General features: G+C 35.5%; 1 non-coding gene across 1 annotated transcript; it reads right to left on the minus strand.

Annotated features, from left to right (window-relative positions):
• Nucleotides 1-22,579: 22,579 nt before the first annotated feature.
• TRNAC-GCA (transfer RNA cysteine (anticodon GCA)) lies at nt 22,580-22,651 on the minus strand. Its single transcript has one exon. It is a non-coding gene; the product is annotated as a tRNA-Cys (tRNA).
• Nucleotides 22,652-26,332: the final 3,681 nt, after the last annotated feature.

The following is a 26,332-nucleotide window of genomic DNA, read 5'->3' on the forward strand; positions in this document are numbered from 1 at the left end:
CCTTGCTTAGAAGTCCAAGAAGATCACTTTTTCTATACTGTTAGTCAAAGGAGTTACAGACACAATTTAGATTTCAACATGAGAAGAGCTGCAAGTACATACAGAGCAGGGTGGAGAGTTTGATCATCTTTAGAGGCTCTTTATCCCATGACAGGAGCCAGGACTCATTGATTCTTCTCCATTTACAGCAGGAAGATTGAGAAAACATGATTTTAATGGAATTGGTATACTTGAAGTAACTGAACATAGAATTAACATTTCCTTCCTCCTAGTCTGATTTGGTTTTTTATAAAGATATTTAATAGATATGAAAAATATCTTATTTACTAAGAACCTGATGAAAACCATACTTGTATTTCTTACAAGAATGTTAAAACAGTGCAGAGGAAAGCAATAAGACTAAATAAGACTAATGTTTGTAGAGTTGGACCAAAGAAGAGAAGCTGCCCAACAGAAATTGTGGCATAGAAGAGGCAACAAATGCAACAATCACTGTGACGTAGGGAAAGGACTAGGAGGGAAAGTATCCTAACATGACTCTCTTCCTGCCATGTAATTACCTGCTAGCAGCATTTCATTGACAGAGGATGAGTTGTTTGGATGGCATTGGTGACTCAATGGACATGAGTTTGAGCAAACTCCAGGAGATAGAAAAGGACAGGGAAGCCTGGCATGCTGCAGTTCATGGGGTTGCAAAGAGTTGGACATAAGTTAGTGACTGAACAATGAACAACAAGAAACTTCTATTGGTGGAAACCCACTTATGTCATGAGAACAAGGACATCTGAGTGATACAGTCACCTGGGTCAATTTCCCAGGACAAATAACAGTGTAGAAAATGGAGGTGTCAAGGAAGATGGCAGTAAAGGAAAACCAGCATCTTGTTGATGGTGCTGCTGTTTTGCTGATGTCATTATTGTTGTTATTTCATGTAAAGTAATTATCCTCCAAAAACAACAACAACAAAAAATTAAAAAATGAAAGTAAAATGAAGAGAAAGAAAGAAAAAAAAATTCTCAGCTTATCTGAGGAACTAGAGTGAATAAAAAAAAAAAATATATATATATATATATATATATATATATATATATATATATATATATATTTCAGACTTCCCTGATGGTCCAGTGGTTAAGAATTCACATTTTAAAGAAAGAGGCACAGGTTCAATTGATTCCTGGTCCAGGAAGATTCCACATGTTATGAAGCAACTAAGGCTGTGGGCCACAAATACAGAAGCCCCATGCTCTGTAACAAGAGAAGCCACCTCAGTGAGAAGCCCATGCACCACAGCTAGAGAAAAGCCCCTGCTCACTGCAACTAGAGATAGCCCACATGCAGCAAGGAAAACTCAGCACGGCCAAAAATAAATAAGATTTTTAACAAGGAAAAATGTTCCCCCAAAATTGATTCACTATATATGAATTTCTAGATAACTGAACTCTGGTTAATTGAGGTTGCATTTGCTTTAACTGAGCACATAGTAATTAACATGGACTTAGAGAATAATTGTTTCCCTGTGGCTCAGATGGTAAAGAATCTGTCTGCAATGTGAGAGGTCCAGGTTCAATCCCTGGGTAAGGATGATCCCCTGGAGAAGGGGATGGCAACCCACTCCAGTGTTCTTGCCTGGAGAATTCCATGGAAAGAGGAGCCTGGTGGGCTACAGTCCACGGGGTTGCAAAAAGTTGGACATGCCTGAGCCACTAACACTTTCATTTTTTCTTAAAAACTATTAAGATTCTCCTCTTTGTTCCTCATCTTCTGCCCCTTTGTTCCCACCTTCTTCCCTCTTATTATTTGCTCATCAGATAATCTTGTGATTCAGAAAAGCTTATTCAGAAGGGGAACTCTCAAATTTAAAAAAAAAAAAAAAAAATCAGTTGAATATCCAAACCTAGCTCCTAGGCTGAACAATGAACAGAAAACCTTTTTAGCTTTTCATATACAAGGAACTTCAGCAGTGTGCCAAATATGGCTTTTTGGTGCTTGTCTAATCAAAGCATGTACTAGAAAGGAAATTGATACAAAGCTTCTTTTTTTCCCATTGTGATTTTTATTCTAGGTCACCATATTTCTCTTACACACAATACCTTAAACATTTCTGTCAAATTAACTTCTGAAATTAGAACAGACACTGTCCTGGAACAACCTCCAGAGGTACAGTTTTTCACAGGTTGGTGTCTTTAATTTAATTTCTAATTAATGAAATCCATCATGGCGATTCATGTTGCTTTATGGCTTTGGCCTATCTTACCTTTTTTCTTGTTTTCAGTGCTCTATGGCAGTCATTAAAAAAGACATAAATAAAATTGGAAATGGGTGGGAGGATAATAAGTGGTATAAAATAGTATTTCCAAGGAGAATCCTTAAATCATTCTATTCTTTTCCAGTAAATGTGATTATACTGATGCTGTCCATCATGGAGTCACCAGTCTATATTCCTCAACTAAAATATCACAGAAACCCTCCCTTTTCTACTTTTTTTTTTTAATATAGATCTCCACATACGTTGTTTCATTTTAGAATTCCCATTGTTGCTCCATCTAAGATTTCTCTCTTTTCCCATTTAGAATTAATTTTGTAAAACTATACAAATGGCCCATATCTCTTTAGGGAAATGATGCCCAGAATAAAGCAATCAACATGTTAAAATAGATCATCTCAGAGGCATAAAGCAGTCCTGCATAAGTCAGCATAGCTTCCCATAAAATTCATGACTGACTCAGCACACACGGGCAGCCATTAGTTCTCCAAAGCATCTTTCTATTTCTTTTATGACTTAGCAGCCAGCTTTTAGGAAGTCCATAATCAGAGGAATCAAAATGGCTTCTTAATTACTGAGATCACAAAAGGCGTTGATGGCCCCATTAGGAATAAATGAAGCCTTAGCATATAAACTCATGCAATAGGGCTACTCGATTGTCAGGCTTCCCTTCCTAAATTTGATTTCTGAAACAAAGGTGTAACTCCTATTATCTTCATACAATTCTATCCTGCTCTCTAGCAACACACAGTATTATGCATGATGTAAGGGACAGATATGTAAGGTTGTCATTATTCTGAGTTCTTTTTCAACAGTCAAAGTATATTAACAAGGTCTAACACAGGTATGATGAAAAATTATTTTGGAAATATGGCCTTTATTTAGGAAGCTTTACACTATATATGTATATACAAGAAAAAAGTTCGTAATTATGTTGCTGCTGCTGCTAAGTCGCTTCAGTTGTGTCCGACTCTGTGCTACCCCATAGATGGCAGCTCACCAGGCTCCCCCATCCCTGGGATTCTCCAGGCAAGAACAGTGGAGTGGGTTGCCATTTCCTTCTCCAATGCATGAAAGTGAAATATGAAAGTAAAGCCGCTCAGTCATGTCCGACTCTTAGCGACCCTATGGACTGCAGCCTACCAGGCTCCTCCATCCATGGGATTTTCCAGGCAAGAGTACTGGAATGGGTTGCCATTATGAGGCAATGAAAATCAGTAATCAACCTCTAAGGCTTCCCTGCAGGCTCAGTGGTTAAAAATATATATATATATATATATATATATATATATATATATATATATCTCATCTCTTAAAGCAGGAAACAGGACCTCAATCTTTAGGTTGAGAAGATCCCTCAGAGAAAGAAATGGCAACCAATTCCAGTATTCTTGGCTGGGAAATCTCATGGACAGAGAAGAGTATCAGGCTACAGGACATGGGGTCACAAAAGAGTTGGACATGACTCAGAGACTAAACAACAACAACATCGACCTGTATCTTCTCATTACTTTCGAACCCATGGTCCAGGAATAATTCAAATATCTCCTTTGCCATAAAATTTTACAATATTTCAAAATAATTGGGATATTTAAATTTGCATAACCAATCCCTGACTTAACTATTTAGTTATAAGTGATGGGACCAGAAAGTGAAGAGGGACTAAAGAACCTCTTGATGAAGGTGAAAATTCAATATTCAAAAAACTAAGATCATGACATCTCGTTCTTTCTACTTCATGGAAAATAGATGGAGAAACAATGAAAACAGTGACAGATTTTTATTTTCTTGGGCTCCAAAATCACTGCAGATGGAGGCTGCAGCCATGAAATTAAAAGATGCTTGCTCCTTGGAAGAAGCTATGACCAACCTAGACAGCATATTAAAAAGCTGAGACATTACTTTGCTGACAAAGGTCTGTCTAGTCAAAGCTATGGTTTTTCCAGTAGTCATGTATGGATCTGAGAGGTGGACCATAAAGAAAGCTGAGTGCCAAAGAATGGATGCTTTTTAACTATGGTGTTGGAGAAGTCTCTTGAGAGTCCCTTGGACTAAAAGGAGAACAAACCAATCAGTCCTAAAGGAAATCAGTCCTGAATATTCATTGGAAAGACTGATGCTGAAGCTGAAACTTCAATAATTTAGCCACCTGATGTGAAGAACTGACTCATTTGAAAATACCCTGATGCTTGGAAAGATGAAAGGCAGGAGGCGAAGAGGACAGCAGAGGCTGAGATGGTTGTTTGGCATCACCAACTCGATGGACATGAGTTTGAGCAAGTTCCAGGAGTTGGTGATGGACAGGGAAGCCTGGCTTGCTGCAGTCTGTGGGGTCACAAAGAGGCAGATATAACTGAGCAACTGAACTGAACTGAACTGATGGGACGAGATGCCATGATCTTAGTTTTTTGAAAGTTGAGTTCTTTCAACTTTCTTCTCCACTTTCCTCTTTCTTTTTCAGCCTCAGCCAGCTTCTTCACTCTCTTCTTTCACTTTCATCAAGAGGCTCTTTAATTCTTCTTCACTTTCTGCCATAAGGGTGGTGTCATCTGCATATCTGAGGTTATTGATATTTATCCCAGCAATCTTGATTCCAGCTTGTGCTTCATCTAGCCTGCCATTTCACATGATGTACTCTGCATATAAATTAAATAGGAATGATGACAATATACAGCCTTGACATACTCCTTTCTGAATTTAGAACCAGTCCATTGTTCCATGTCCAGTCCTAACTGTTGCTTCCTGACCTGTATACAGATTTCTCAGAGAGGCAGATAAGGGGGTCTGGTATTCCCATCTCTTGAAGAATTTTCCACAGATTGTTGTGATCCACACAGTCAAAGGCTTTAGCATAATTAATGAAGCAGAAGTAGATATTCTTCTGAAATTATCTTGTTTTTTTCTGTGATCCAGCGGGTGTTGGCAATTTGATCTCTGGTTCTTCTACTTTGTCTAAATCCAGCTTGAACATCTGGATGTTCTAGGTTCACATACTGTTGAAGCCTAGCTTGGAGAAATTTGAGCATTACTTTGGTAGTGTATGAAATGAGTGCAATTGTACAGTACTTTGAACGTTCTTTGGCATTCCCTTTCTTTGGGATTGGAATGAAAACTAACATTTCAGTCCTGTGGGCACTGCTGAGTTTTCCAAATTTGCTGGCATATTGAATGCAGCACTTTAACAGTATCATCTTTTAGGATTTAAAATAACTCAGCTGGAATTCTATCACCTCCACTAGTTTTGTTCATAGTGATGTTTCCTAAAGCCCACTTAACTTCACACTCTATGATGTCTGGCTCTAGGTGAGTGAAATAACTGTTACAGTTAGTTTATAAATATTTATAAATAATAATATTTATAAATACCATATTGTAATATTGTTAATATTGATAAATATCATATTGTAACAATGTCTTGTTAATAAAACCATGTGGGTCTTTCCTGGTAGTTGAGTGGATAAGAATCTGCCTTACAGTGCAGAGGACACAGCTTCAAAATCTGCTCCCAGAAGATCGCACATGCTGTGGGGCAACTAAATCCCTGCACCACAACTACTGACCCTGTGTGGCAAAGAGCCTGTGCTCTACAACAAGAGAAGCTACTCCAATCAGAAGCCCATGCACCACAGTGAAGTGTAGGTCCCATGCACCTCAATTAGAGAAATCCTGTGCACAGCCATGAAGATCTAATGCAACCAAAAATAAATAATATTTTTTAAAAGTTGTAAACTGTGAGGATGCTTTATTGTTATTAATATCATAATTTCTCTTTCTACATATTTCCCTCATAAGTTATAATTACCAGTGTAGTTGAATTATTTTTGCAACATCCTTTTCAAAGTGTTGTTATCTGCTATCTCTGCCTTCTAGGAGGTCAAAATAATGGAATCATTTTCCATTTTTTCTTAAAGGAACTCTTTATTCAAAGCATTTTACTCAGATGTCAGCTGTGCAAAACAGATGAAAATAAAGCTCTTCTGCTTGAAGAAGGAGTTAGACCCAAGAGCCCCATTTGGCTCCCCAGCCTCCTCTAAGACCTGTGAATATAATATTACCACAATTTGAAAATTGCTGCTCTGTGTCTAGAAAGGACTGCTCAAATTAGTTACCTGAACATTGCCCACTGAAATGACAAGACTTCTGGCCTGGACTTTATATTCACCTAACTTGCTGGTTTATTTTCTTGTACAGAGTAGCTACTCAGTGGTTTTTTGACTGGCTTGATTTAACTGTTTCTTTACCATTTCCTTCCCAACCCTTTTTTTCTCCTCTTTTATTCCTTGAACTGTTCCTTTTATTATTCCTCATCAAACACATACATACACACACATGTACACATGTACACACATGTGTGCTAACACAGATCCACATATACATGAATGCATAGGAATTCATCATAAGCTTTCAACAACAGTCAGCTGGATCACTATACCTGTGACGCAGTCTAGTTGTTTCTAAAGGGCGCCAAAAGTACTTAAGTGCATTGTTTTGCAATCTGGTAAATTTGATCATTTCAAGCTAAAGAATTACATCAACCTCTGGAAACACATTCTCAGGTTATCTGCCTACAGTGGTTAATTTTGAAATCCACACCAACAGAAAGACTGAAAATGTCCATAATCACAACATATTAGGAAATGAAAGAGCCCGAGCATTCATGTTAATGTAACCGAATGTATTTATACTAAAAGAGCTAGTCAAAAATTCAAAGTGAAACAAAAGCTAAGAAAATCAGTATGTTTTTTTATATTTACAAACCTGATTAAGTTTTCACTGGCTAGCACTTACAGTATTATATTAATAAATTGTGGAAAATAAAATATCATCTTATGTATCTGAATTAGCTAAGAAATGGTGTGATGGGAATGACCATATTTGTCATCACTGAAATATTTTTTAATCATTTAAGGTCATTAAATGATTAAGTTCATTCTTTAGTTAACATATTATGTGAAATTTTATATTTATGTTGGGTGGAATGAGCATCATCATTACGAATAGATCAAACAAACCAATCAAATCAATTGAGCCTTGAAACCGCTAGTAATGACAACAAAGTGAAGTGGATATATGAACATTGCCACAGAAAATAATTATAAAAATATAAATAGAATATATTATAAAAATTAGTTAAGACACTGGAAAGCATTTCAAAGCAGAGAAAAACAAGAGAATAGTTAATTTTCAAAAACTGAAAATGGAAGAGAAAAGTTCTACTGGTTTATGTCCTTCTGGCTTAAGAGTGTTGTCCATCCCTCAACTTGACTTCAGTGAAAGTAGAAAAATAGGGTAATAGTATATTTGCCATAGCCTCAAATGATTCCCCCAAACATTAATTACTGTCATGATCTTAACATATATACTCCAGTTTTTTCAATATTATTCATTTCAGAAAGCAAATTTAATACACCTTAATTTCTTTTCTTTTAAATGTGGGCTGGACTTAGTGATTGATTTATAAAGAAATCAAGTCAATAAAGAAAAAAAAATACTTTACAGTGGTGAAACCTAACAGATGTCACTTCAGCCAAATTGCAAAGTTAGCATAACCAGTTCTAAGTCATGATAGAGTTTACCTATTGACATGGTGTGATGGAAGGACACTTCATCTCTTTGCTATCCTTTCCTAAAATCCATAACCCCAGTCTAATCATAATAAGCATCAGACAAACCAAAATGAAGAAATATTCTACAAAATTATTGACTGATAATTTTCAAAAGTGTCAAAGTGATGTAAAACAAGGAAAGATGGAAAAACTGTCACAGATGGAAGGAGACTATAGAGTCATAGTAACGAAATGTAAATCAGGATCCTGATTTCAATCTGGAATAGAAAAAAAAATAATATAAAATCTGATGAAATTAAAATAAAGCCTAGAGTAGATGAATAGTCCTCTGCCAATATCATGGTCATGTTAACATTAGGACAGACTGGGTGAAAGGTATATGGTGAAGCTCTGTACTATTTTTTTTATACCTCTTCTGCAGGTCTATATGGAGAAGGCAATGGCACCTCACTCCAGTACTCTTGCCTGGAAAATCCCATGGATGGAGAAGCCTGGTAGGCTGCAGTCCATGGGGTCGTTGAGAGTCGGACACAACTGAGCGGCTTCACTTTCACTTTCCACTTTCATGCATTGGAGAAAGAAATGGCAACCCACTCCAGTGTTCTTGCCTGGAGAATCCCAGGGATGGGGGAGCCTGGTGAGCTGCCATCTATGGGGTCGCACAGGGTCAGACACGACTGAAGCGACTTAGCAGCAGCAGGTCTATAAATTCCAAATAAAAAACAAAATTTAAACAAAACAAACAAAAGCATCATCTCTTACATCACACACTGTGAATGAGACAAAAGCTCAGGACTATCACTAATATCTCAACTGCAAGGAGCTGGACCAAACTCCATCACTTCTGACTGGACATCTTTGGAGCAAGTGACTGCTATAACCAGGGTGTAAAATCCCTAAGATATATGGTGGACTTCATATTGAATGGGATATTTACAGTTTCACAGACAGATAACACCTTGGCCAGCAGCTGAAAAGGACAAGATTTAAATATTGGCAAAAGAACAGTGAAAGTCATGGCTATCTCCCAACTGGTCAAAGTATTACCAAACCAGAGTGCTAAAGAATATAGAAAAGGTAGTTAAGTTGATCCATGTGAAGGGTGTTCCAAAGAGGTATGGCAGATTTCTTCCTTACAACCTAGATTGGTAAACTACGTCAATCCCATCTTTATGTGAGAGAGTCCTAGGCCAATTTCTCTGACTTCAAGGAGGTTGCAAGCTTGGCGTGGCCCAGAGAGCAAAGGGATCTGCAGTTGAAGTTACTGTGACTGAAAAGACAAAACTTTGCTGATTGCAGATATGTCTCTGTCAGGCAAACAGTCACTGGATGTACTAACCAATTATATGCGCATATGGATTCTTAAACATTACCTATAATTTGCTTAAAATACCTTTTTTTTTTTTCAAAAATAGGAGATAGAGTGAGCCGAGCAGAATAGAAGCAAATAAAAAGACTTAATTAAAGGAAGTTATTAATTTAATATTTGCTGAAAAGCAAAAGCAAATCCTGTAGAATTCTTGTTTGATATAATCCTGAAGGTGGCTGTGCCTCATCTATGTTATGGATGTTTCCACATTTTATGTTGTAAAGAGATAGAATATAGTTACGTCTCAGCAGCTCAATTATGAGGGATAAAAATTGCCAGTTATGACTTCTTTAGATCTCACAATAAGCAAATTATGGAGCAAGTTCTCTCATCTTGGTTTCACAATTGAGTTCATATTATGTCATGTTAGCCTAGCTTTTTCATTAAAGCAATGGTAAAAAGTGATTATTAATGAGCATAAAAAAGTATTTTTGGCATGGAAATAGCTATTTCTACTTTTCAAAACTGTTTGTTCTTTTAAGAAGACAAATATTCCACCTTACAAACATGTTTGCAAAATGCCTATATTTAAGATAAAGTCCAAGTCAGCACATGCCTAGATGAGCACACTTAATAAAGGATATCTGACCTTTTTCTAATTTTTGATAAGAAAAGAAAGAGAGGGAGAAAGACAGAAAAAAAGAAGAAAAAGAAAGAAAAGAGGGAGAAAGAAAAAAATTAAAGAAGCAGCAGAAAGGATGGAAGAAAAGAAGTATAGATAGGAGATAGACTGCTTTCTTTAGGCACCACTATGCCTGTTATATGTACATATATATTAGCTACTTTCTTATTCTTTTCTTCATTCAAAATTCAGAAGTTTGCAAACTAGAGAGAAAGATATACTTTTAAGCCACAAATATTTACTCCCCAAAGAGGATGAGATAATGAAAGACGAATTAAAATCCCCAGATATTATTCACTATGCCTTCATACAGAGCTCTAATATAATGAAAGGAACCAGAATATGCCATCTCAAATATGCCTGTTTGGTATACAGATTATTTTGAACTAAAAGACTTTGAGAACCAACAGAGGCAGGAAAAGCTCTAAAACCAGGGCACAAGTTTTCCTTTTGTAAAGAAAATTTACATGTTTCTAAAGAGATTTCCATTTGTAAAGATGTCTACTTCTCCCTGACTTGAATAAGGAGAAATTAATAATTTATCAATGAAAAACATAATGGCTTAAATTTGCAACATGAATATTACTAAACAAGCCTAGTTTACCGAACTTTTTCTCATCTTCTCCCTATAACTTGCTTCCCCAGCACAGAAGTCCAATGCCTCTTTCCTTCTTTTACCTTGAAATAATATTTAAAAAGTTCTAACCAACTCTGTATTACTCATAACTGGGTGCTCCCATGTATAAATGCAGGCTGCCTGTGTCAAAGTCTATTTTTCTCTTGTTAATCTACCTTTCCCCAGTGTAATTTATAGGGCTGTAGGGAAAGAACTTAAATTGGATAGAGGAAAAAGATTTATTATTCTTCCTCTACAAAAACAACATTCCACAGGTAACTTAGATCATGATTTTCATTTGAAAAATGCAGAACTTAGACACAGACGAATTCCTAGACTTAAAGAAATAAAACTTGTTAACATAAGATTTTCATCTATTTTCTGTAATAATTAGCACCTTTATTGCTAGAATTTGACAAATATGCAATGTGATGTTTTACCATTGTGAGATGATTACCACAATCCAGCTAGTTAACATACCCATACCCATCACCTATTTTTGGTGTGGTGAGAACCCTTGGAATTTACTCTCTTAGCAAAATTTTAAATATATAATACATTATTATTAACTATAGTCACCAGTACATTAGGTTTATATAACTTATTTATGCTTTGACTAGCATCTCCCCATTTCCCCCAGGGCCGTTTGTTGTTGTTGTTGTTGTTCTAATTATTTCAACATCAAATTTCTCCCCTCACTACTTTCAGAGTCTGATAGATTAGGAGTAGTAGTGTAGAATATTATCATTGAAGTGTGCTGTTTGTTTACTGCATGAAATATTTTTAGATCCTGATTCTGGGAAAGATTGAAGGCAGGAGAAGGGGATGACTGAGGATGACATGGTTTGATTGCATCACCAACGAGATGGGAATGATTTTGAATACACTCGGAGTTGGTGATGGACAGGGAAGCCTGGCGTGCTACAGCTCATGGGGTTGCAGAGAGTCAGACATGACTAAATGACTGAACTGAACTGAACTGAACTGAACTCTGTTTTGTTCTGTTCAGACACCAAGTCATGACACCACGGACTGCAGCACACCAGGCTTCCCTGTCCCCAACCATCTCCCACAGTTTGTCCAACTTCATGTCCATTTCATTGTTGATGCCATCCAACCATCTCATCTTCTGTTGCCCTCTTTTCTTTCTATTTTCAATCTTTCCCAGCATCAGGCCCTTTTCCAACGAGTTGGCTCATCACATCAGGTAACCGAAGTATTGGAGTTTCAGCTTCAGTATCAGTCCTTCCAATGAATATTCAGGGTTTATTTCCTTTAAGATTGACTGACTTGATCTCTTTGCTGTCCAACAGACTCCCAAGAGTCTTCTCTAGCACCACAGTTCAAAAGTAGCAATACTTTGGTACTCTGTCTTCTTTATGGTCTAGCTCTCACAACTGTATGTTACATCTGGAAAGACCATGGATTTAACTATACAGATCTTTGTTAGTAAAATGATGTCTTTGCTTTTTAACACACTTGTCTAGGTTTTCATAGCTTTCCTGCCAAGGAGCAAGCATCTTCTAATTTCATGATGCAGTCACCATCTGCAGTGATTTTAGAGCCCAAGAAGAGGAAATCTGTTACTGCTTCCACATTTTTCCTTCTATTTGCCATGAAATGATGGGGCCTGATGCTATGATCTTAGTTTTTATTTGTTTGTTTTGTTTTGTTTGCTTTTTAGCATTTAGTTTTAAGCAGTCTTTTTCATTTTCCACATTCATGCTCATCAAGAGGTTTTTTAGGTTCTCTTTGCTTTCTGCATTAGAGTGGTATCCTTCACATATCTGAAGTAGTTGATATTTCTCCCAGCAGTCTTGTTTCCAACATGTAACTCATCCAGCCCTGCATTGCTCATGATATGCTCTGCATTAAATAAACATGGTGACAATACTCCTTAACATACCCCTTTACCAATTTTGCACCAGTCAGTTGTTCCACGTCTGATTCTGTTTCTTCTTGACCCGTGTACAGGTTTCTCAGAAAATAGGTAGAATGGTCTTGTATTCTCATCTCTTTAAGAGTTTTCCACAGTTTGTTATGATCCACACAGCCAAAGGCTTTAGTGTAGTCAATGAAACAATGGTAGATCTTTTTCTGGAATTCCCTTACTTTCTCTATGATCCAGCCAAAGTTGACAATTTGATATCTGGTTCCTCTGCTTTTTCTAAATCCTGCTTGGACATCTGTAATTTCTTATTTCATGTAATGCTGAAACATAACATGCAGGATTGTGAACATAACCCACTGGCATTGAGGGTGAGTGTAACTGTCTGGTGGCTTGAACATTCTTTAGCACTGTGCTTCTTGGGAACTGGGATGAGGATTGTTTCTTTCCAGTCCTATGGCCACAGCTGGGTTTTCCAAATTTGCTGACATATTGAATGCAACACTTTGATAACATCATCTTTTAGTATTTTAAATAGCTTTGCTGAAATCCCATCATCTCCACTAGCTTTATTGGCAACGGTGCCTCCTAAGGGCCTCTTGAATTCACACTCCCAAATATCTAGCTCTGGGTGAGTGACCACACCATCGTGGTTATCTGGGTCATTAAGCTATTTTTGTTTTGTACAGTTCTTCTGTGTATTCTTGCCATCTCTTCTTGATCATTTCTGCTCCTGTTAGGTCTTTACATTTTCTGTTTTGTTGTACCCATCTTTGGATGAAATATTTCTTTGACATTTCCAATTTTCTTGAAGAAATCTCTGGTCTTTCCCCTTCTGTTGGTTTCCTCTATTTCTTTGCAATATTCATTGAAGAAGGCCTTTTTGTCTTTCCTTGCTATTCTCTGGAACTCTGCATTTAGTTTGGTGTACCTTTCTCTTTTTCCCTTGCTTTTCACTTCTTTTCTTTCCTCAGATATTTGTAAAGCCCCCTCAGACAACCACTTTGCCTTCTTCCTTTTCCTTTTTCTTTGGGATAGTTTTTGTTTTCATTCTTTCCTGCCTCCTGTGCAATAATATAGACCTATGAACATAGGTCTTCAGGCACCCTGTTTACTAGATATAATCACTTGAATCTATTCATCACCTCCACTGTATATTCATAGGGGATTTGATTTAATTCGTACCTGACTTCCCTAGTGGTTTTCCCCACTTTCTTCAGTTTAAGCCTGAATTTTGTGATAAGGAGCTGATTATTTGAACCACAGTCAGCTCCAGGTCTTGTTTCTCCATTTTTGTCTAAAAGAATGCAATCAATCTGATTTCGGCATTGACCATTTGATGATGTCTACATGTAAAGTTGTCCCTTGCATTGTTTAAAAAGCATGTGTGGCGGATTCATTTTGATATTTGGCAAAACTAATACAGTTATGTAAAGTTTAAAAATAAAATAAAATTAAAAAAAAAAACAACTCAAAAAAAAAAAAAAAGCATGTTTGCTATGACCAGTGAGCTCTCTTGGCAGAATTTTGTTAACTTTGCCCTGCTTCATTTTGTACTCCAAAGCCAAACTTGCCTGTTACTCCAGGTATTTCTTGACTTTCTGCTTTTACATTCCAATCCCCTATGATGAATAGGATATATTTTTTTAGAGTTAGTTCTAGGAGGTCTTCATAGAACTGATCAACTTCAACTTCTTCAGCATAGGTGATTGGGGCATAGACTTGAATTACTGTCATGCTGAATGGTTTGCCTTGGAAACAAACTGAGATCATTCTGTCATTTTTGAGGTTACACTGAAGTACTGCATTTCAGAGTCTTTTGTTAATCATAAGGGTTATTCCATTTCATCTAGGGATTCTTTCCCACAATAGTATATGTAATGGTCATCTGAATTAAATTCACCCATTCTCATCCATTTTAGTTCACTGATTCCTAAGATGTTGATGTTTAATCTTGGTATCTCCTGCTTGACCATGTCCAACTTACCTTGATTCATGGACCCATTATCCCAGATTCCTATGCAATACTGTTCTTCACAGCATTGGACTTTAGTTTTACCACCAAACACATCCACAACCAGGCATCATTTCTGCTTTGGCCCAACTGCTTCATTCTCTTGGAGCTATTAGTAGTTGTCCTCCACTCTTCCCCAGTAGCATATTGGACACCTTCAGACCCAGGGTTCCTCTTTGGGTGTCATATCTTTTTGCCTTTTTATACAGTTCATGGGATTCTCATAGCAAGTATACTGGGGAGGTTTGCCAGTTTCTCCTCCATCCCCACCAAAGTCCCTCTCAATTTCCTAGGTTTCTGCTTGCTTAGATATTCTATTACATCTTTTCTTACTATTGCAACCCAAAGGAAGTTTTATTTCTTTAAAACCTTGAACTATGTTTAAGATCTATACAGTCTTGACATATCACTTAGCATTTGATAATGGCCAATTATATATATATATATGTGTATATAAAATTGATGTATATACATTGCCAATCCTTTGAAATCGGCCTGAGTTTATTTTTCCATTGGACATGCAAGACTTAAATCTATTGTCATTATCTACCATTAAGTCATAAGGTAACAATGGAGATGGACCAAATGTCTCATATTAACCTCATCAAAGTCATGAACATTATAATTGGAAGCGATGGTAAAGTATTGGCTACCACAAGGGTGAATTTTCTTCTTGGCAGCAAAGTTATACATTTTTTAAGTAATTAAAAGGTAATTATTACAGAAAAATTCAAAGTCTGTTTAAATATTTCACAGTTAAAGCATTGAAGTCATCACTGGTTTCCTCATAACAAAATGCTAAGAAATAACTGCCCCTCTCAGCCCATGAGCTACATCATTAATGTCATACATCAAACTTAGAGAGTCATTTCCTACTTAATCTTCCTGGATTTGCTATATAATATCTCCCCAAATTTCCCATTGAGCTGATATTTTTTATTACTTCAGCTCAACACAAAAAGTTAACTTAGGTATAGGAAATATTCATTTTTTAAACGAAAGTACTTTGCTTAGAAGGAGTCTTTGAAAAGAGCTCAGATGGATTCAGCAAGAGCGTATGCTTTGACATGTTGAAAGAAACCTGCTTCACAAATAAGATGAGATTTTTTTTAATGCAAATGACCTCATACTGATATATGTTGCAGTGTGTATATATTTGGATGATTTTTAAAAGAATTTCAGTATGGAAAGAAAGATCAGGAGAGTAGTAGAAAGCCAAGGAATCACACAAACACAATTCTAATAATCATTAGCCTGAACAGTGTGGGAATCATGCTTCAGAAGTAGAGTGCCATTTCCAGAAGTAAAACCACTTAATGCAAGAGCTTCATATTGCATATAATAAAAAATGAAGAAAACCAAACATGAGCTGCCACTCTCCACTGCTGTAGACAGGACAGATATAACATCAAAAATTTCTTAATCTCTGTCTCTATCTCTAGCTATAAACAGTCATTTACATGCTTTCTCTATGCATATGTTTTCATATGTTTTCTTTTTTTTCCAGTAGTTTCATAAAAATGAAATAATGAAATAATATGTAGTCTTCTACTCTGTTTTCTTCACTTAGGATAATGATCTTGAGGTTTATCCTTGTTGTATATGTTAGTATTTTGTTCTTTATTTATTGATCAATTGTGCTCAATTTATATAAAACATTTTGCTTATACTTTCATCATGTGATGCACACTGGGATTGGTTCTAATCTGGGGCTATTGTGAATAATGCTCCCACGAAAACCTTTGCATACCTAACTGCTCTTGGTTGATTCCCAGGTGTGGAGTTGTTGGGTCATAATGGTAAATTTCTGCTTAATTTTCAAAAAGCTATCAGATTCCAAACTGGCTATCCAATTTAACATTCCCATTTAACCATCATTATAGGCACTAGTGGTAAAGAACCCATCTGTCAGTGTAGGAGACATAAGAGACATGCGTTCGATCCTTGTGTTGAGAAGTTCCACTAGAGGAAGGCATGGCAACCTACTCCAGTATTCTTGCCTGGCGAATTCCATGGACAGAAGAGCCTGGGGAACTAAAATCCATAGGGTCCCAAAGTGTCAGACATGACTGAAGCAACTTAGTGCACACATATAAAGAAGTTGTAACTTGTATACATACTTATAGTCTGTATTTTATGAGTATGGTTATAGTAGTTGGGTGTGAAGTGGAATCCTGTTTTACTTTTTTATTTTCATAATTGCTAAAAATCTTATGACTCTTCTGTTGTGCTTAATAGCCATTCCTAAAAACTGCTTTATTGACTGCAAATCTCTATGAAGATTTTTTATTTGATTTTTTTCTCTGATTATTTAATTTAAAAAAACTTTTATGTTTTCTGTATGCAAGTCATTTATTAGATATATAATCTGCAAATAATTTCTCCTAATTTGCGGCTTGTCTTTCTTTTTTGATGGCTTGTTTTTCTTTTTTTATTAGTTATTTTTTATGAATTGTTTTTGACATTGCACCTAAGAATTCTATGAAATCCAAGTCCCTGAACATTTTCTTAAGCCAGTACCACATTGCCTTTACAATGTCAAAACTTCAGAAACAATAAAGTTAAAACTAGGCCAGTAAAGTAGTGTTTAGTAAGAAAGAGTTAATTGTGCACAAAAATACAGTTTGCAAACTGCGAGTCTTCAAATTCAAAACTGATGTGAAGGTGAGGGCCAAAATGTTACAGGATAGTCTATAAAGTGAAAATGAGAAAGTTGTTTATCTTTTACAAAAATTGGATTACAATGAGGGTTTCCATTTGTGGAGTTGGGGGTTTAAATGATTATCTTATACCATTTTAGGAAGATAACATTTTTTGGCCATCAGAGGAACTAGGAATAACTAAAGTTTCCCTAATGTTCATAAAACAAGGTAGGTTTAGTTTTCCTCAAGGGACTTCCCTGGTAGCTCAGCTGGTAAAGAATCCACCTGCAATGCGGTGGACCTGGGTTCGATACCTGGGTTGGTAAGTCCCCTGGAAGAGGGCATGGCAACCCATTCCAGTATTCTTGCCTAGAGAATTCCATGGACATAGGAGCCAGGCGGGCTACAGTTTTTAGGGTCACACAGAATCGGACACAACTGAAGTAACTAAGCAGCAGCAGCAGCAATTTTGCTTTGGGACTCAACTGGTTTGGTTACTTGGGGGATTTTCAAATCACTTTATTTTAACAACTTGCATATTTGAAATCAAGTATGTAAGTTGCTTTTTCTTCTCTCCCTTCCCTTTTATTATTTTTCTTCATTTTACTCAGCACTTTCAAAACACATTTACATTTGCTTTCTGCCTTCACTCTATTCTCTCTCATGACATCTCATCCATTTTCCTTATTTTCCGTAAATAAGTCTTTTTCTCAGGAAACTTTTAAGATTTTCTCTTTATCTTTATGTTGTGTGTTTAATTTGTTTTAGTCATGTGTGGGGTGCACTGAATCTGAATTTCTTTAATTTGTAATTTGATGTTTCATCAAATTCAGCCAATATTTCTTCCTATATATATATTTTTCACCCCATTTCCTCTTTTTTTGCTGCTTTTGGGTCTCCATATAAACAAATTTTAGGCTGACTTATTTGTTTTTCACAGATACTATGTTTTCCATTTTTGTTTTGTTTTGTTTTTTCCTTTTTAGATAATTTCAACTGTTCTGTCCTCACATTCACTAATTCTTTCTTGTGCTGTATCCATGCTGCTAATAAACTCATCAAAATTATTCTTGATCTCTGATGCCAATTTTTTCATTCTAGAATTTTTAACCAAAATTGCTAATTTTATCTTATTTTTCTATATACATTCTTTGTTATATCCTTTATTGTACTTATTGTTTTAAAGTTCATCTTTGATAATTTCAACATGAGTGCTTCTGTTTCTACTGATCATTTTGCCTTTTAATGACTTTTCACACTTTTTTTTCCCCTCATAATTCTGGTTGAACACAGGCATTATGTGAAAAAGAACTGGAAATAATAAAGTACATAATTTTTGTCTATGCAAGTGCATGCCTCTTTTTTGTTCAGACTGGCATCATGAAAAAGAGGTTGCTGAGTCAATCTAGTTTGTTGTGCTTAGTCTGGTTTTTGTTTGATCTATTCTACAGTTGAGCATGGTCTAGTCTCTGTTCTTACTTACATTAAATTCAAATTTGCAAGTAATTTAATTAATTTGAGGATGGAATTTCAACCCTCCCTTTAGCAGAGCTTGGGATCTGAGTGCCTGGAAGTTTTATCTTTTTTCTCCTGTTCTACCTTCATATTCAGTTCATCCTGGGTACCCTCAAGCTATTCTCTCTAAAATCTGCTGCATCTTCTCAGCAACAGACTGCCATTGCCTAGGTCTTAATGTAAGTAAGAGACTGCCTAGGATTCTCTCTGAGCTCATGTTTTCCTCACAGATTTTAATGTTCCCAGGAACACCTGCTTTTTGGTGTTCTGTGACAGGGCTAGTCTCCATCATTACTCCTTCACTACTCTCTATATTTACTGTCTCAAAATTAATCTAAAAACTGGAAGATTTACTCAAAGATGTCAAAACTCCTCCAGTTTATCTGTATCTAAGGCATTTGCAATCCTTTTTATAAACATTTACTAGATTACAATAATCTGAATATAATAATAATGATCTCTCCTCCCTCTAAATCCATAACTAATCCCTATGTTTACTTTAACTTTCAAGTTTGTTATAACACTTATATGTTCATTTTATAATAAATACATTAAGTACATTAAGACATAACATATATTATCTAAATCTAGGAAATCTATAGCCAAACACTTGTAGAAAAAATAATTGGGTCAATACTTGTATCCCATCATCCAGATTACAGCTAAATGTATATTTCATTAAAAACTCTCATTTCTTTTTGTGGACATGACAATTTTACTGAACAATGTCAAGTAATTGCAAAATAAAATATTTCAGTTAAACACATACAATATTTTCTCCATATTTTTACAATATCATTATTGTGTGATGAATAGAGTAAATAGTTATGCAATAGATAATTGCTCCTAAAATCTAGTATAACACAGCAATTTTGATTCTGTAAGCTATATTTTTTGAAAACCAAAGATCAGCAATGATTTAATACTTTGATCTATAAAGAATGCTATATATATTGAAAGGCATGAGACATGGCTACTGTAATCTTTTCATTTGTAAAAAAATTATGTTTTCTAATCCAAACTTCAAATGTTAAAACTAGAAAACAGAAGTCTAGTTTATAGTTATCCATGTGTTGATTTAAAAATAAAAATCACCAGAATGATAATATGAAAATTATCTTAAACTTTGTGTTACAGGTGTTCTACTAGACCACTTAGAAATAGACATTAAGTCAATAGTAGAAGGTTTCAGAATATAAGGATTACTGATAATTCTACATTTTGTTTAATATGCATTATACCAATGTAAATTGATTTTGTATTTATCAATGGCAGTGCCACTTTCTACACCTCAGATACAAGTAAAAAAAAAAATGAAATATCTTTTCCCTGAAATATGCTTTTGCTCTCTCTTATATGAGCTCATGAAACCAGCACAGGAACTTGAATATCACAAAAATAATGCAGTACCGTAAAGTGGCTTTATTTTGTAAGATCACCATAATAGAGCACTATAAACTGAGTGCTTAGTTAGAGAAATGTATCTTCTTTGCAGTTTGAAATCTACAATTCCCAATTCAAGGTGTTGATAGGATCATGTTCCTTTTAAAACCTCCACAGGAAGGTCTTTCCTTCCTTCTTCCAGCTTCTGGTAACAGTAAGTGTTCATGGCTTTCAGCAGCATAATCCCAATCTCTCCTATCAACCTCAAATGGACCTCTTCTCTGTCTCTTCACATTGTCCATATTGTCTTGCCTTTGTGCTTCTCTGGGTCCAAATTTCTTACTTCTCATAAAAACACAAGTCATATTCAGTTGAGGGTCAATGATACTTCAACACTACTTCAACTTAACTAATTACATCTTCCACAATTCTATTGCCAAGTACAGTCATATACAGGGGTACTGGGGTGAGAATATATATTTTGAAGAGAAAATCCAACCCATAAAATGAATATTTATGAATCATCAGTGTTCATTTCTGTCATAGGAGGTCAGTCTTATTTCCCAAGGGAAGATCTCCTGGGGATCTTCTGCACAGACCTTCTGTAGTTCTCAGCTAAATTAATGTGTAATAATCTGATCTTCTCCACAGCAAATACCATCACAGTTCAGTTCAGTAAAATTCAGCTCAATTGCTCAGTCATGTCCAACTCTTTATGACCCCATGGACTGCAGCATGCCAGGCTTCCCTGTCCATCACCAACTTGCGAAGTTTGCTTAAACCCATGTCAACTGAGTTGGTGATGCCATCCAACCATCTCATCCTCTGTCATTCCCCTTTCTTCCTGCCCTCAATCTTTTTCAACATCAGGGTCTTTTCCAATGAGTCAGTTCTTCACATGAGGTGGCCAAAGCACTGGAGCTTCAGCTTCAGCATCAGTCCTTCCCATGAATACTCAGGACTGATTTCCTTTAGGTGGACTGGTTTGATCTTCCTACAGTCTAAGGGATTCTCAAGAGTCTTTTCCAACACCAGAGTTCAAAAGCAACAATTCTTTGGTGTTCAGCTTTCTTTATGTTCCAACTCTCGAATCCATACATGACTACTGGAAAAACCATCGCTTTGATTAGAAATTAGATATTTCTTTGATGGCAAAGAAATATCTCTGCTTTTTAATATGCTGTTGAAGTTTATCACAGCTTTTCTTCTAAGGAGCAAGGGCCTATTAATTTCATGGCTGCGGTCACTATCTGTAGTGATTTTGGAATCCTAGAAAATAAACTCTCTCACTGTTTCTGTTGTCTCCCCATCTAATTGCAATGAAGTGATGGGACCAGATGCCATGATCTTAGTTTTTTGAAAGCTGAGTTTTAAGCCAGCTTTTTCACTCTCCTTTTTCACTTTCATTAAGAGGTTCTTAGTTCTTCACTTTCTGCCATAGGGTGGTGCCATCTGCATATCCATGGTTATTGATATCTTTCCGGGCATTCTTGGTTCCAGCTTGTGCTTCATCCAGCCCAGCATTTTGCATGATATACTCTGCATATAAGTTAAATAAGCAGGGTGACAATATACATCCTTGATGTACTGTTTCCCGATTTTGAACCAGTCTATTGTTCCATGTCCAGTTTTAATTGTTGCTTCTTGACATTCATACAGATTTATCAGGAGACAGTTTAGGTGGTCTGGTATTCCCATCTCTTGAACAATTTTCCACAGTTTGCTGTGATCCACACAGTCAAAGGCTTTAGTATAGTCAATGAAGCAGAAGTAGATGTTTTTTAGAATTCTCTTGCCTTTCCTATGACTCAATGGATGTTGGTCATTTGATCTCTGGTTCCTCTGCCTTTTCTAAATCCAACTTGAATATTTGTAAGTTCACGGTTCAGGTATTGCTGAAACCTGGGTTGGAGAATTTTGTTCATTACTTTGCTAGCGTGTGAGATGAGTGCAATTGTGCAGAAGTTTGAGTATTCTTTGGCGTGGTCTTTCTTTGGGATTGGAAAGAAAACTGACCTTTTCCAGTCCCGGGGCCACTGCTGTGTTTTCCAAATTTGCTGGCATATTGAGTGCCTCACTTTCCCAGAATCATCTTTTGGGACTTGTAATAACTCAGCTGGAATTCCATCACCTCCACTAGCTTTGCTCAAAGTGATGTTTCCTAAGTCTCACTTGACTTAACACTCCAGGATGTCTGGCCCTTGATGAGAGATCACACCATCATGATTATCTGGATCATTATGATCTCCTTTTTATTGTTCTTCTGTGTATTCTTGTCACGTCTTCTTAATATCTTCTGCTTCAGATATACTGATATAATGGTCATTTGAATTAAATTAACCCATTCTTGTCCATTTTAGTGCGCTGATTTCTAAATTTGTCAACAGTAGGAAATAAGTCATTGAGGTTAGTTTCTTTTTAATATAATAGATTTATAGTTAATTAATTTATATTAATCACATCTTACATTTAAATATATTTAAAATTTTGTATCATACGTTTTTATTAGATGTTATAAGATATTTTGAAAAACTGGCAAAAACCATAAAATAAAAGTAAAGTAAAGTAAAGTAAAGTTGGTCAGTCGTGTCCGACCCTTTGCGACCCTGTGGACTATAGACCACCAGGCTCCTCCGTCCATGGGATTCTTCAGGCAAAAATACTGGAGTGGGTTGCCATTTCCTTCTCCAGGGGATCTTCCCAACCCAGGGATCGAACCCAGGTCTCCTGCATTGCAGGCAGGCGCTTTAACCTCTGAGCCACCAGGGAAGCATACATTACTAAATTTCAGAGTGTAACTCTTTTTTGTTTATATGATTCAATTATACATACGCATATATGGTATTTTTGAAATTGTTTTCCATTATACTTGATAACAAGATTGACTATAGTTCCCTGTCCTATACAGTAAATCATTGTTGCTTGGTGTGTATATCTATATATTTTTAAATTAGGAATCTAGCATTCTATTTATATTAAGTCAAACAAATGGAATCAAAATGTCATACATTTTTTAATTAGGTAAAAATTCAGAAGTGTTCTAAAATATATATATGTGTATATTATATGTACACAAAAGTTTTTCTACTACTATGTTTGATAAAGACTTGAGAAAAGCATCAGAAAAAGAGATGGATAAGTTGGAAAACATAAACTAAATGAAGTGGGAGCACTGAATATGAAACAGAAAAAGTGAAACAAACTAACTAAAATATCCCCATATAGTCCTTTTTAAAAATATATGTATATTTATTGAGGTATAGTTGACTTACAATGTTTCAGGTGCAGAGCAAGGTGATTTGGTTATACAGAAACATATATTATTTTTGAAACTGTTTTTCATAATAAGCTATTACAAGATACTGACTATAATTCCTGATGCTATACAGTGAACCTTTGTTGTTTGTAGCATATCTATTTTTTAATTAGAAATCTAGCATTGTATTCATACTGAGTCAAACAAGTAGAATCAAAATGTCATAATTTTTTTAGTTAGGCAAAAATTCATATGTTTTAAAATATATATATTGTATATGTTTATATATACATAAGTATATAATGTGTATATATACATTTTTCTACTAGTATACATATATATATTTATATATACATAAAGTTTATATATACATACATATAATGTATATATAATGTTTATATATACATTATATATGTCTATGTATAATGTTTATATATACACATATAACTATATGTATATATTAAAACATATACATACATAGTTTATGTATACATATATATTTGTATATATATGCATTCTATATGTATACATAAACTATGTATGTATATATATTATATATATACTATATGTATATATATACATTTTTCTACTAGCTTTTCTACCACACTTGATGGCTTGAGAAAGAACAGCAACAACAACAACAACAAAGATATGGAGAAGTTTGAGAACATAAGCTAAATGAAATGGGAGCACTGAATAAGATATAGAAAAACAAACTAGAAAAACAAACTAGATAAGAGTAAAAGTTTATCATATAGTCCAGTTTTTTTAAACATGATTGCTCATTAGAAACATATCTGGAGCTCTGGCAAAAAGAAAAAAAAAAAGCATTTCCTGGGCTTTTGTATTTTTCAAAATATTCCAAGAGAATTCTGATATGCATCTGGATTTTAAAAAGTGATTACAGATTTTTCTATTAAATGATATAGCTCTTTTTTAAGAGGATGAACATTCTTTGACTTTACCTGAGCTACTTACAGATGTTTTCTAAAGCCAAACTGTTTCTTCTTGCTTAGTACTTATAGGTCTGTTTCCACTTGCTACCCATTGAAGGCCTAACCCTGCTGAGGGTGATATGACTATCAGCTATTTTTAAAGACAGCCTTCAACAATACCTAAGAGCAGTTTGGAGCCCAGAACCCTTTGAATGCATGAAAGGTGGAGGAGGAAGTGTCAATTGGTATTAGAAATTACTGTCCTCATCACTAATCAGTTTTAAAACTACGTCCAAAAGCATTATAGCTTCAAATGTTAGTAAGTTTTAGTGTTCTTCCACATTCTTTAATATCAGTGTTGATGATAAAAGTAAAATTGAAGTAAAAACCACATAGAAGAAAAAGAAAGAATTAAAAGAATTGCTCTCTGTAGTTTGTTCACCAACCGTACCTTCTACATTTTCCTACTGAATGATTTTTGCCACCACAATATAATGAGTATATCCTTCTCAATATTGTCTCCGGCAAAACCTATTCTGCAAATAAATGGAGTTAACATATTATATTCTTACTTTAATGGTTTGACACTAGAATGAAAGAGTATTACATATTTATCCCCAAACCCTCTCTCTTTCTATATGATTCCCTCTCTTAGAATAACCGTTCTCTGGATATACAGTGAATTACTTCAGCTTTGTAATATATAATAATTCTGGTTAACACATCCATTAAGTGTTCAATGTTCTATACATATGAGCAAAGATAGATTGCTCAGTCACTAAATCATGTCTGAGTTTTTGTGACTCCATGGACTATAGTCTTCAAGGATCCTCTGTCCATGGGATTCTCCAGGCAAGAATACTGGAGTGGGTCACCATTTCCTCCTCCAGGGGATCTTCCTGGCTCAAGAATTGAACCCACATCTCCTACATCTCCTACATTGGCAGGGAGACACGTTACCCCTGAGCCACTGGGAGCCAAAGATAGATTAGGTCACTGTTGACAATAACCAGGTGGTTATTTCTTCACCTGATTTTTTCCTGAAGATTGGGCATATTTATTCAGTTTCCTTGCTGTCTTTTAAATTTTGACCACTTTCCATGACATTAACTGATTATTAACTATTTTACCTGTTTGAAAGCCAGGTGATTTGAATAAAAGTTACTAGATGCAAAATCATACATTTCAAATGAAATTTACCAGTAGGAGAAAGAGGAAATATGTCTCATTTCTAGTTTTTCTCTTAAACTTATAATCAGAACAATTATTTAGATAATCCAAGCAGAAATCTTATGGCTTGAGTTGAATGAATTTTATTGTATTATTTTTCCTTTGAAAAATTGAGGATTCTGTTGTCTTGGCATTGTCTCTATCTCCTTGAGGTTTCAGTTCTCAGAGGTGTGTTAATTAAAATTACAAGCAAAGCATTATAATACTCATATTTTATCCCCTGCACTATGCAATGTGTACTGGCATAAGACAAATTGCTAATTTAAATTCATTAGAATATAACTTCTTCTCAATATAATAATAATAAAACTAATTTTTCAACATATATTTTCTCTAATTGTTGTTGTTCAGTCACTAATGTCCACCTGTTTATGATCCCATGGACTGCAACACACCAGGCTTCCTTGTCCTTCAGTATCTTCCAGAGTTTGCTCAAACTCATGTCCATTGAATCAGTGATGCCATCTAACCATATTATCTTCTGTTGTTCAGCTCTCCTTCTGCCTTCAATAATTCCAAGCATCAGGATCTTTTCCATTGAGTTGGCTCTTTGCATCTGGGGGACAAATTATTGGAGCTTCAGCTTCAGCATCAGTCCTCAAATGAATATTCAGAGTTGATTTCCTTTCAGATTGACTGCTTTGATTACCTTGCTGTCCAAAGGACTATCAAGAATCTTTTCCAGCACCACGATTCAAAAGCATCAAATTTTCAGCATTCAGGTTTTTTACGATCCAACTCTCACATCCATGCATGATTGCAGGAAAAAACAAACAAACAAACAAAAAAAAAAACATAGCTTTGACTATACAGACATTTGTCAGCAAAGAGATGTCACTGTTTAGGTTTGTCAGAGGGTAGACAGAATAAAAATCACAATGGCAGAAAACAAACCAACATGATTACATGTGTCACATCCTTATGTAACTCAATGAAAATATGAACCATGCCATGTAAGGCCACCCAAGACTGACAGGTCATGGTGGAGAGTTACGACAAACATGGGGCACTGGAGAAGGGAATGGCAAG

The sequence above is a fragment of the Bubalus kerabau genome, chromosome 21, assembly GCF_029407905.1.
Source record: "Bubalus kerabau isolate K-KA32 ecotype Philippines breed swamp buffalo chromosome 21, PCC_UOA_SB_1v2, whole genome shotgun sequence".
NCBI classification, from domain to species: Eukaryota; Metazoa; Chordata; class Mammalia; order Artiodactyla; family Bovidae; genus Bubalus; species Bubalus kerabau.